General features: G+C 29.9%; 1 pseudogene; it reads left to right on the forward strand.

Annotated features, from left to right (window-relative positions):
* Window positions 1–11,668: 11,668 nt before the first annotated feature.
* On the forward strand, window positions 11,669–12,987 carry LOC146943068 (uncharacterized; annotated as a pseudogene).
* The last annotated feature ends 1,614 nt before the right edge of the window (window positions 12,988–14,601 follow it).

The following is a 14,601-nucleotide window of genomic DNA, read 5'->3' on the forward strand; positions in this document are numbered from 1 at the left end:
AACTAACAAGAGATGGACGATCCCAACGACGGTGAGGAATGATAGATTAGGTGTGACTGGTGTCTAGTGTTTTTTTTAGTAGAAACGAAATAGAGTGTGAGTGATAAGATGATGGGAGAAAGTGAATGAATTAAGAAGTATTTTATGTTGGACTTAAATTATGAGCTTAATCATAAGTGAGTGTGTGTGTGCGCGCGCGCGTGTGCGCGAGTGCGTGCGTGTGTGTGTGTGAGGAATGATAATATTACTAAAATGGGGAGTGAGATTAGCATTGGTTCGGTTTATCGGTTCTTTGAATCTCAAAATTAAAATATGAGAACCGAACCAAACTATATCAGTTTAGGTTGGTATGGTTCGATTTTGAACCAAACCAAACAAAGTCAAATACTTTTTTGGTTTGGATTTTCGGTTTCATCGGTTTTGTTCAAATTACTTACACTCAGACATGGGCTAAGATTATCTTAAGAGACGTTGTTCTTGAACTTAATTGCATAAACATATTCAATGAGTGTCATGTTAGTTATGCTGAAGGTAAAATGTGTTCCTTCTTACTTTAGGTTTAGCAAATGGTGAAAATTATTGGTATGAAGAAATTAGTTGGTTTCCAATATTGATACATGCCAAATGACATTTTTCCTTTATTATTTTGATAAATCGATCACCACTCACTAGTTGAATTGAATCAGTTGTTTCCTAGGAAAAACTTGAGAGGAGGTTGAGAATAAACGTCCATTTTGTTGGGGCAATATGATCCTGTGCTATCCTTTCTATTTAATTTAAAAAATGTACGGTATATATGCTTACTTTTAATTTTATTTAACTTATATCCTAGTTTTCTTTCACAGCACTAACAAGTAAATGTTAGTGTCAAATTGCATTTCTTGCTATCTAGAGTTTTTAACCATAAGGATTTAATTAGTAATTTTTAAAAAAAAATCTCAGTAAATTTCAAAAAATTAGATCTCAATCATACTCAACAAGACAAAACATTTAGAAAATTGAAAGATTGTTGTATAATTTTTATAATAAAGTGTCAGAGGAGAAATTATCATTAACAACGGTGACAATTAGTACTAGTTGTTCCTTCTCCTTCTTCTTCTCCTTTCCCGTTTTTATTATTTCTGCAAGGATATGAAACAACAATAATTCTTGTGGCGACCTTAAAAACAACAATTCCCTCCTCTCTATTCTTTCTCAATGCTTTCCTCCCTCATGCGCAAGTGACATTAACGTTTTAAGTTCTTCCTTTGGTAATTTATGGTGGACTTGCGGAGGTAAAAGTGCCGAGCAAGAAAACAAAACTAATAAAGACTAAACTAATAAGGAAATTAAATCAACGAAACATATAACCAAGACCAAGCATAATCCTGTTAAAAGTCTGGATGAAAAATAGTTACTCTATTTCTAAAGAAATCGCCTAGGATAAAATCTAGTACAAGGTTCCAACAAACAAACCCTTGATATAAGGTTCCAAAAGTAGAAGCTTAGCATACACCAAAGATATATAAATTTAAGCACCTAAAGAAAGCATCTACAACTGGAAAAATGTAAAAATTAATATTGATTTTAAATGTAACAAAAAGCAGAAACCATGCATATAGCATTATGACCTTAACAATTCGCTTAGTCCTCAATAGCATATGGCTCATTCAAATCAAATAAACATTTTCCTTTCTTTAGCTGATCATCAGTACTGTTTCTATCACCACCAAGCTCATTCTTGCCATTCCAATTTGATGATGACTCACCAACACAAAAGTACTTATCTGAACGAAGGAGCAAAAGATTTTCAGCCGCTTCAACACTACCAATACACTTTCTACCTCTTCTATCTTTCTTTTGCCATTTTGGTAAAGAGAAATTACCATAAGCTTGATCTTCTTTATGATGTTCAGTAGGAGATTTATAATTGCAAGACGAAGAAGACTTACGAATAACATGATTTGCTGGATGATTAAGTTTCTTCTTAATAGAGTGAGATCTCCGGTGACCACCCAATGCTTTTCCATTTTTAAAAGTTTTTCTGCAAATATTGCACTGGTGCTGAGAAACCTCATGCTTGACATCATCTTCGTCACTTGATAGCGAAAATGAAGACTTTTTCATCCTCTTTTCCGACTCTTCATAAGTATTCGGTGAGATCTCCGGTGAGGAAGGGGTTTCTAACTTTATCTTCTTAAGAGGGTGAGATCTCTTGTGACCACCAAGTGCTTGTCCGCTGCTAAATTCTTTTTCACAAATATTGCACTTGTGCGTAGATCCTGTAATAATAACCTCATGCTTTGCATCATCTCCGTCACTTGATAGTGAACAAGAAGACTTTTTAATCCTCTTGTCAGACTCTTCATAGGTTTTCTCATAATCATGCTTAGGAACTTTAGCCATCGATCTGAGAAAAAATAAAAATAAATAATTAGAAGAACAAACAAAAAGAACGATGACAGAAAGAGCTAATTTGGCTACAACTTACAGTGATGAAAAAAATAAAGTTTTTTTTTGTTTTGCTTTTCGAGGATATGAAGAAACAAAGTAGAAAGCCAACAAACTGAAACTAACTGATAAACAAAGACTTATTAGCTAGGGTTTTTATCTGTAAAAGAAACTAGGGTTTTTATGGGTATGAAAGTGACAAGATTGGAAGAACGATTCAAAACCTGAAACACGGGAAAGGTGTAATTTTGGGAAGAATCTTTTTTTTTTTTGGTTACAATTTTGGGAAGAATCTGAAGAGGAACGATATGTATATTCTCTCCCAAAATGATTTGCAATTAATTCTATTCAATTTTTCAAAAGTTATTTTTATTATTACAGATTTTAATACCAATTAATTTGTTTTTCTCAAAAAAAAAAAAAAAAAAATACTAGTTAAATCTTTCCTTTTTTGTCATGAACCATTCGTGGTTTATATTTTCGGGTGAATCCCGTCGTTGTTTATATGAAAATTATATAGCCTCTCAAAAAGAATGAAAATTATATAGCTTTCTTCCTTAAAAAAAAAAATACACTACACTACACTCTGTGTTCGTCTGTCCACTCTTTATATTGCCTGACACATATAAATTATAAACAATATATTTTTTTTATAAAATTTTTATTAAAATTATAAGTATAGATAATATATATTTTACACTTTCATATTTTAATAAATTATCCCTTCGAAAAAATATTTTAATAAATTATATTTATTTTTTCGACAATATCAATAATATAACAAATATAATATAATTTTTTAATGTCACCGACAAAATAGCATTCATATATTCAAATTTATTTAAGGGTATAATTAGAAGTGAGAACGCTAACCCAAAATCATGTATTCTCTTTATATATACTAGCGGAAAGACGGGTACTACCGGCATTTCTGTTCAACTATTACGTTTGTTTGTTTGTTTGTTTAATTTTGATTACAATTTTTAAATATTAATGGAAAGTTTTCGTACACATCGATTTATCTACAAATTATTGTCAAAACATATAACAAAGTTATTTATCAACTCGACACTTTTTTTGTTATTGCATATATTATACAATGTCCCTACAAATTTAGCTAAGTTCACGAGGACAGCTCAACATATTTTACTTTGCATGTATATAAAATAAAAATAAAATAACAATAATTTTTTACTTTGCATGTATATAAAATAAAAATAAAATAACAATAATTTATTGAGAAGAAAAAAAACATATTGAATTACCTTGATGTGTTTAGAGGTGGAGGGTTGTTTCTAACAAGAGAATCTCGAGATCCATAAGCATAGTGGTTATTAGGCAGAAACCAATCAGAAGCTACATTAGAACAAGCTCCTCCACCACCACTTATGTTTCCAAAGAACGGATTAAAACAAGAGCCACCAACAACATTAGTACTATAATTGTTGTTGTTATCATTGATCATCACCAGTGGAGGAAATTGGAATGACCCGTTTGAGGATAATGAATGATACCTCAAAAGATCATTGTTTCCGTTACCATATTGCCCATGAAGAAATTGTTGATGTTGTTGATGATAGTGATGATGGTCAGGGTGAACTCCAAAAAGATAAACCATGTTGGTGTTGTTATTCTTCACAACTTTGTGGAAATATGGTTGTATATGTTTGCTTGACAATGAAGACTATTTGTTATATGTTTTTTAGGTCAAGTGAAAGATTAGTTATATATAGTTAAAGGACATGAAATTATTTTGAACTAAATCTTTTGAATATATATAAACGCATAATATCATATTGACATATATAATTCAATAGTATAATGATATACAAATCTTTCTCACTGATTTATAAACAAAATATTTCTTGTTTGATAATTATAGATAGAATATTTCTAAACTACAAACAATTACTTTTTTTTTCAATAATATAATGACATACTATTTCTTTTTTTTAAACAATCTCTATTATATATATTTGCCTTATTTTTTTTGAAAAGTACACTTGGCACTCTTTCTTGCTTCATCTCATTAATTGCTTGATCAAAGATTCAAATCACCATATATTTACTCACATTCTATTTATGTCATTTGCATCATTCACACAAATTTAATTTATTTCAATTAATTTATTAAAAAGCAAAATGAAAATTATAAACATTTTAATAGCCTTATCATGAATATGTTTTGTATTATCAACCAATAAAAATTGACCATGATTCATGATTTAAATTATCAGCCAATCATGATTCATGATTAAAATTACCAACCAATCAAATTTAAGCATACATGTCATCCTTTTAACTTTTACTTAGGTTTTTTCCCCCTCTATATAGTCAATATGTCTGTCATCATTTTCATCTTCATCGTAGCACACATCCTTTCTCTCTATCTTCATTGTGACACACACCTTCTCTCTCTCTCTCTCTCTCTCTCTCTCTCTCTCTCTCTCTCATATGTTTATAATTTTATTTGTTTTCGTTTCCTTTATTTTTTCGTTTTTTTATTACAACAATTCTTTTTAAATACGAAGAGACAACTCTCTAAATTTTTGTAACGCCTTCCATAGTTTATGCAGCATGAAAGGAATGATATGGTACATAATATGTTTATACACATTTTTAGTTTTTTTTGTTACACATTAAAATTAAATAAAAATATATTTGGTCAAAAAATAGTGTGCGTACGTAGATGTCAAATATATGGTTACCAATAAAATAAAATTGTCAAAAAAAAAGTTATCAATAAAATATAATCATTTGGTTTGAATTACTACGATTTTGTTTCTAAGATCAAATGCACCAATTGATGAATATTAATGTACAATTTTTTTTCCGTTACGGTATGCATGAATCAAGCACTTGATTATTTTGGTTACTTTATGTCTTTGGCTATAAATATCCGTTTTGACTCTCACATTTTTCACACCACTCTCTATTCACAATTCATATTATTGAAAGTCTTCTATGAACCTCTATTTTCTCTCTTTGTTACAATGTCAATTTTTTTTACATATTTCTCTTATTAATGTACATGACCCATGTATTGTAACAACTTATTTGATTTCTTTGATATATGTAAGAGAAACACGAGTTTCGGTAATTCATATTATTGAAAGTCTTTTCTGATTATGTTTTTCTTTTTTTAATAAGTACAATGTAGTTTTTCTTCTTTGGTATAAAGTTGTGTTGTTGAATATTTTATAACTTTTTTGTTTGTTTTGACTTTTTAACTTGCAGAAATTATTCATGAATAGACAATATTCATGAAGATTGAATTATGGAAAGAAAAAAAAAGTATAGTTGAGATCCAAAGAGAACAAAAGACAAACGTGCTTCTTTATTCTTTTAATTGGAACTTTTTATTTGGCATTGAAAAAGATAATTATGATAGTAGCTATACTACCATTTCAGTTGTAAGATAGATGTCAATTATAATTATAATAGGTGATGACGTTATAAATTGAATCAATATGTCTTAAGGATGTATCTAGCAAGGGCAGGAACAAGACGATAGAAGACAATACTACTATTGTAATTGATTACACATTAATATGACAATTGATTCTTGCACTTAAATTCATGATCAGAATAAAACATATTTACTACGTTGACTACCCTGCCTTAACTATATTAGAGTAAATAATTGTAATTACTGTTTATTAGGGTATTAAATTATTTTGATATTGACTGATTTACATTTATTAATGTATATCTTTTCATTATTGTGCACTATTTTTTTTAGAGAAGGAAATTTGTATTAATGATGTAATTGTATTATTATCTTTTTTTTAAGCAAAGAAAATATATTAAATAAAAGCAAGTATAAAAGCTGAGAGTATATAAACCTGACCCAGCAACCACGAAATCAACCTTAAAAGTATATTAAAACATATGATAAACAACAAATTGTATTGCTATCAATATTGATTAAACTCATAAAAATAAGTAATGTAGAATAAATTGATTTTGATATATCAGGAACTAAATTAAAAACTAATTATTAACATGATCGTAACATAAATCAAAATTAATCAATTTAAGAGTAGTACTCATCACTTTAAAAAAATGTAGCACAATTGTCAAAAACAAATGTAACACTCATCTGACATTTTGGAGTATCCTCTTTGATGGATAATTTTCAAGTATTTGTATAAACGCTCTTTGAATCATGAGACATGTTATGATCCCGGTGAGCAATTGAGAATCAAACTCATCTACATTTTTTATCTTAAAAGAAAATGTATTGTTTAAATTTAAAAATTTAAATTTCAATATTGGTCATTGAAAAGCCTCAATTTTTTTTTATCCAAAATGAAAGGCTTAATTTTGATATTCTAAAAGAAAAAAGATTACTCAAGAACATAGAAAAGTCATATGATTATAGAAATGTAATAACAACAAGAGTATAAGGAAGAGTTGAATGATACCCAAAATTAAATTTAAGCAATAAAACCATTAATTTTTCAAATTCCAATTTTAGTTTTTTTTTCCTAAAAAATTGTCTTAAAAAAAAAATCAAAGTACATCGTGTCTTTTAGTAGGATTTGAATTCTCTACATTGAAAATTCTCTCAAATTTTCTCCAGTGTAATCTCAACAATTAAACACGAGAGAGAAGTTGAGAATTAAATTATAAAAAAAAAATGGTTTTTGTATTTTAATCGTGTAGATTGGAAATGGATAAAAGTTGAGAAAATTTTCAATGGAGATAATCCAATTCCCTTTTAGTAGCATAGTGCACATAAAAGTCTTTTATAATACAAAAAAATAATAATAAATTTATGGTTAATTTTATAAAAAAAAATATAAATGGAATAACACCTTAATGATCTTTGCGCCATAATGATTTTTGAGGTTTAACATTTAATGTCGTTATTTAAATAAAATTAAAAACCACAATGAATTTATTTCTACCAAAACCATACAAGACATTAGTTATATTGGTCTCCTCACTTATATGTTGCTCAAAATATACTTTTGAATTTAATGTTGAACTTTAACTCATACTTGATGACACGTCAACATCTTTCCCTTCAGTGTGAGACTCTTTATGTTTGTGCTATAAAGATATAAACAAATAAGATCAGACAGAGACACAACATGCTAAAAAAGATGGGTTAGTTGTGTTTTCATGCAAGAAGATTTTCGTTCCTTTCTTTCATGAGAAGAGGGAAATAAACTTAGAAAATATAACAAAATGACAAATGAATTTACACCTAAGAAAAATGATAAATGAAAAAAAAGAAGTGTGTGATATGTTCTTAAGGGTATAGAAAATAGCGTGAGTTGCTGGTAATTTTATGAGTTTGTCAAATAAGCTGGAGATTTACGAGTAATTATTTTAACAAAAAAATTAGACTCATTTAGAAAATGCGACATCATTTTGAAATATCTAATGAGCATGTATTTCGTCAAATCAACATCATATATATGCCTCTTTCCATTTTCACATTCACCAAAGACAAAATGTGAAAGAATTTGAACTAATGGAGGTTAAATAGAAAAAATAGCATAAAAATGAATGACATTGAAAGACTTGATTTTTTTTTTTTTGGTTGCATTGAAAGACTTGATTTTAAGATAAATGAATTAAACAAATGATATACAATCTCACTAAGAAGTCATAATGTTGGGGCTTCATGGGGAGTCTCGATCATCATATTAGGCTAAGAGCAATCACACAAGTGAGATTAATACCACATTTCACCTAAAATGTCTTATAAACATGTATTTGTGAATTTAGCACAACACAACTACATTTTGCCATTGTCAGATCCCACTACATATTAATAGTGAAGAAATTTGAAATAATATAGGTTGAATAAAAAAAATAGCATCAAAATCAATGACATTCAAAAGCTAAAATTAAGGCGATCAAATGGAGCATGTTCAAAAGGTGGTCTGGTGGTGGTTTGAAGGAGGGAGGTTTATGTTCATTCTTTTCAAATTAAATGAAAATAAACAGATATGAAAAAATAATTTAAACATGAGAGAAGATAAGAGAAATAAAATAAGTATTGTGTGTTTTGTTTGTAAGAGTATAGGGAATAATGTGAGTTGCCAATAATCTTATAGGTCTGTCGAAGGAGTACGAGATTTTTAGGTAATTATTTTACCAAAAAATTAGATCTAATTAAAAAAACCTCACATTATTTTTAATGTCTAATAAGCATATATTTTGTCAACTCAGCATAACACGTCTGCAATTTTCCACTCTCATTTGCCACCAAAGACAAAAATTGAATGAATTTGAAATAATAGAGGTTGAATAAAAAAATCACATGAAAGAGGAAGACATCAAAAAACTAAATTAAAAAATAAAATAAACAAATGACATCCAAAAATAAAAAATAAAATACAGTTCATCGTAATGCTGAGACTTTCAAGGGATGCTACATTGAATTTGATCATTACATTAGACTAAGAAAACCCACTTAAGTGAGTTTGACACCATATCTTCATCCTAAACCTTAAGACATTAGGTATATAGATCACATCACTTATGTGTCGCTCAACATACACTCTTACCTCCAATATGAAACTTTAACTCAAACTTGACACATTAACTTCTATCCCTCAAGTATGAGACTATCCACTTCAGGGATCTACCACTAGGAACCTTATGGGGTAGTCAACAGTGGTGTGCATTTATCCATTGAACAAAGATCAACCACACAAATGAAAATGATACTAGACTATGCTTGGCGCAGGTGTTCATACTAAAGAATAAACATTTAACTTACCAAAAATTGAGGCTCGATTAAAAAAAAACACAACATTTAAAAGTGTCTAATAAACACGTATTTTGTTAACTCAACAAATCACATAAGAGTTTATCCATGATTAAATCCATCAAAAACCAAAAGTGAAGGGATTTAAATTACTAGAGATTAATTTAAAAATATTGCATGAAAGTGAACAACATCTTAAACCTTAAATTTAATATAAAACTTAAACATCTACTCTTATATTGGTCATCTTTCTTTTTTTAGCAGAAAGAGGTAGCAGGATGACTGCTAACCTCTAAACTTCATTAACAAAAGAGAAAAAAATACAAAAAGAGACTTGATGCATCAATTATGAAACTTTATTGGTCATCTCACTTATATGTTTGTCAACATCTACTCTTGCATCAACTATGGAACTTTAAGTCAAAATTGACACATTAACATATTTCCCTTATGTGTGAGACTTGATGCATTTGTGATTTGGTGACATAGGCACAACATGATAAAAAAGGTGGATTGATGGTGGTTTATGTAGGTTTATGTTCCCATATTTAATGAAAAGAGAGAAAGGAAATTAGAAAAGGAAAGGATATGAAAAAGCAATTTGAACATGAGAGAAATGATAAGGAAAAAAAAAGTTTGTATTTTGTCTGTGGAGGTATTAGGAATAGAGTGAGTTATTGGTAATTTTATGGGTTAGTTGAAGAAATTGGAGATTTATGAGTAGTTTTTACCAAAAAAATAGATTCAATTAAAAAAGTCCCACATCATTTTAAAATGTCTCTTTGTCAACTCAACATAAAACATTTGTATTTTTCATTGTTAGATTCCACGAAAGACTAAAAGTGAAGGTGCAATAACAACCAACAACAACCAAGTCTTATCCTCACTAAGTGGAGTTGTCTATAGAGATTCAATTTTTTAATTTTTTTATGTTTGTTGTAGATGCTGACACAACCTTCTTTTATTTTATTTGGGATTGGGACCAAGGCTACCATAAACAAGATTAAAGTTCAAAAGTGGATGTATTTGAAAGAACATAGGTTGAATAAAAGCAATTGCATGAAAGTGAGCGTCATCCAAAAACTTTTATTTAATATAAAAAATTAAGCAAAGAACATCCAAAAACTAAGATAACAATTTATCATAATGTATGGAGTTCCGAGGGAGCCTGTAATGACTTGGATCATCACATTTGACTAAGAGAAACCCCATAAGTGAGATTGACACCACATCTTCATCCAAAACCTTAAGACATTAGGTATATTTGTCATTTAACTTATTTGTTGCTCAATATATACTCTTGCATCCAATGTAGAAGTTTTACTTACAAATGACACATTACCATCCCTCCCTTAAGTGTGAGATTCTTTGTGTCTATGATATGGTGAGATAGCAAAATAAGATAAGAGGAACAACATGGTAAAAAAATGTGAGTTGGTGGCTATTTCATAGATGGGTGTCTTTGTTCCTTTCTTTAATGTGGAGATAGAAAGTAAATTAGAAAAAGAAAGAAGAAAAAGGAATTTGATCAAGAGAGGAATGATAAGAAGTAAAACTAAAGAGAGTGTGTTTTATCTATGACAATATAATTAAGAGATTCAATTGTTGGTAATTTTATGAATTTATTTAAGGAATTGGAAATTACTGGGTAATTATGCTACTAAAATAATAGATTCATTAAAAATGCCGCATCAATTTAAAATGTCTAATAAATATGTAATTTGTCAACATAGCAGAACACATCTACATTTTTCCATTGTCAAATCATACCAAAGACCAAAAGTGAAGGAATTTAAAATAATAGAGGTTGAATAAAAAATTGCTTGAAAGCGAATGACATCCTAAAACTAAAATTTAAGATAAAAATTAAACAAATGACACCCAAAAACTAACAAAACAAATCATTATAATGTTACGACTTCCATTGGAACCTACATTGAGTTGTATCATCATATTAGTCAAAGAGCAACAACACAAGTGAGATCGACATCACTTCTTCACCCAAAGTCCTAAAGCATTAGGTATATGGATAATCTCCCTCATATGTTTCTCAACGTCTACTCTTGCATCCAATGTCAAATTTTAACTCATAATTGACAGATTAACATATCTCCATTAAGAGACTCTCTGTGTCTGTGATAGACCACCAAGAAGCACTCCATTCGCCGTCCACAATGTTGAACCGGGATATGATACCACCTCTGGGCTTTATAAGGGAGTCAACATTGATGTGATTCGACACATTACAGAAAGAGAAACCACACAAGTGAGAACAATACCACATCTTCATCGAAAAATTGAAGACTAAAATATGAGTTTTATTAATTTATTTGTTGCTCAACCTCCACTTTTTTATTCAATATTGAACTTTAACCGACACTTGATACATCAGAGCATTTTTCCCCTCAAATATGACGAAATTCTAGCCCGTTCTTGACACGGGTGTCTATTTGGGGCGTTTGACACTTGATAATGCATCGTTATTGTTTTGAGGCATTTGACCGAACCATGCGCGATATAATGTCTTATGATGGTGTCGATAATACAGACAAACCATTTGGGGGTCTTTCTGTGGTTTTGGACGGTGATTTCAGACAAATTTTGCCAGTGATAAGAAAAAGATGCATAAAAGACATACTTGCTTCATCCATTAACTCATCAAAGTTGTGGAGTCACTGTAAGGTTCTCACACTTACAACAAATATGCGTTTACGTGCTTCAACCGTTCGTGTCGAGGAAGATGAGATAAGAAAGTTTGTCGATTGGATGCTTTCAATTGGAGATTGAATAGGATCCACCAACAAGAGTGGATAAATTAACGTACCCATTCCTGATGAGTTGTTGATAAAAGATTCCTCTGATTTGTTGCGTTCTCTGGTTGATTTTGTATATCCGAATTTTTCGCAAAACATGAAGATCTCGGATTTTTTTCCAAGCACGAGGGATATTTGCTCCCACGCTGGACGCAGTTGATCATGTAAAAAAATTTCTTCTATCATTGGTTCCAGGAGACAAAAAGGAATATACCAGTTCTGATTCGGTTTGCAAATCAGACGAGAATAGTGAGGTACAAAGCGAATGGTTTACCACCAAATTCTTAAACAATATCAAGTTTTCCGGTATTCCAAACCACAAGTTGAGATTTAAAGTTGGATGTCGAGTTATGTTGATGAGGAACATTGACCAAGCAACTGAATTGTGCAATGTGACTAGGTTGATTGTAGACAATCTTGGGAAGAACTTTATCGGTGTAACTGTTATTACCAAAAAAATGATGGTGAAAAAGTAATTATTCCAATACTGAACTTAGTTCCAGGTGATCTTGAACTGCCTTTCAAATTTACTATGAGACAGTTCCTGTTGGCTGTGTGTTTTGCAATGACAATAAATAAAAGTCAGGGTTAGTCGTTGTCTCATGTTGAAATCTATCTTTCCAAACTGGTTTTTACTCATGGACAGATGTATGTCGCTGTGTCAAGAGTCACTTCCAAAAAGGGATTGAAAATGCTTATACTGGATGAAGAAAATCGCGTGTGTACTGAGACCACTAATGTTGTGTACCGTGATGTTTTTCGGAATGTTTAACCTGTCGTTCTTGATGACGCAGGTGGGTATGAGTTTTTTTTTTCTCTTTTAAACTTCGTTGTAATATATATTTTTTATTTGGATATGAATTGGTTGTTTCTACTTGCAACCATTCTAATAGTTGCGTAAAGAAAGAGTAATGGATTGGTCATGTAGATAAACTACAATTCTGGAACGAACAATTAAGATCACACTTCTTATTTCATTGTATAAAATCCAATGACATTTATTGTTGTGCAAAGAACAGGCCGAGTGATCAATTTGTTATATGGAGTAATATTTTTGATCCTTTTTGACAATATTTTGATCTCATGTACCTTCAGGTGCTGTCTGCTTTAGGTGAGGTGATATCATTCAGATGTACACAGGCTGACGTTAATGGAATTTCTATGGCATTGAAATATCATTGACCAATTGCAATAGGTGCAATGCCTTCTTTTCGACTCCAAAATTTGCCTGATACATTAAGGTGTTTATCTACTGAGATTTCGGTTTTTCTATTATCTGGTAGAGCAACTTCAATATTCTCATACTCAGTTTAATTTTATTTATAATGTCAGCATCCTTCTGATCATTCTCATTTTTTCTAATGTAAGCCGTACTCTTTCAGTGACCATATTATCAACTATATACTCTGCTTCATTTTTTATACAATCTGCTATATATCCGTCTTTTTTTTTTCTTTGTTCTTTGGAGCGCCTATGTCTATGTGCATGCACATGACAATTTTGTAGTCCTTTTTCAAGCCTTATCTGTTGTGTTTTTATAATATGCTTAGTTAAAAAATGCGATAGATAGTTGGTGTTTTTGTCGTTGTTTGTTATACTTATTTGTTACACGATTGAATAATTACAAATTCGTGTTGGATATTAAGATGAATCAAGTGTATGCACGATGTTAACTTTGTATATATAAGGGTATCCGCTATAGAAATCATGGAATTTGAAAGAAACTAATCTGATAGAGACGATTCGTTGGGTAGGGACAATTAATTGTATATGCAGCAGTAGGCCTCGAGACTCCAACACCCCCAGTTATATGCAGAACATAAAAAAAAAAAAAAAAAGACTCATGTCTCCGTAGTAAATTTTAGCCATCCATGTAAAATATTCCTGCATTAAATACTAATATTTCGACGTTGCATCCGTTAAATCATTCCTGTTTAACGATATGAAAATCCAAATAACTATATACGCATTGATATTTGTATATATAAGCAATCGAAAATACGATAACAATGCGTTCTATTTATATATTGTGTATAAAATAATGAATTTGCTATTTAATTAGATTTTATATATAAAAAATAGTCGTAATTCTAGCCCGTGCTTGACACGGGTTTCCAAGCTAGTAACATACTATTTCTAAACTACAAACAATTACCTTTTTTTTTCAATAATATAATGACATAAAAATCTTTTTCACTGATTTATAAACAAAATATTTCTAGTTTGATAATTATCAACAGAATATTTCTAAACTATAAATAATTACATTTTTTTTATGATAAATATTGGAAAGGTGTAATTTTGGGATGAATCAGACGAGGAACGATATGTATATTCTCTCCCAAAACGATTTGCAATTAATTCTATTCAATTTTTCAAAGGTTATTTTTATAACAGATTTTAATACCAATTAATTTGTTTTCTCAAAAAAAAGAATACTAATTAATTCATTCCTATTTTTCATTAATCATTTGTGGTTGATATATTTTTTGGGTGAATCCCGTGTGTGTGTGTCTATACATAAGAAAAATATATATAGTCTCTTTGTATAAAAATTATAAGGTATCATTAACTATATTATAAAATTATAGAAATTTATTTGTTCATAAAAAAAAATATTATGAAAAT

The sequence above is a fragment of the Medicago sativa genome, chromosome 3 (genome assembly GCF_051527215.1).
Source record: "Medicago sativa cultivar Bolivia chromosome 3, Bolivia_mono, whole genome shotgun sequence".
NCBI lineage: Eukaryota > Viridiplantae > Streptophyta > Magnoliopsida > Fabales > Fabaceae > Medicago > Medicago sativa.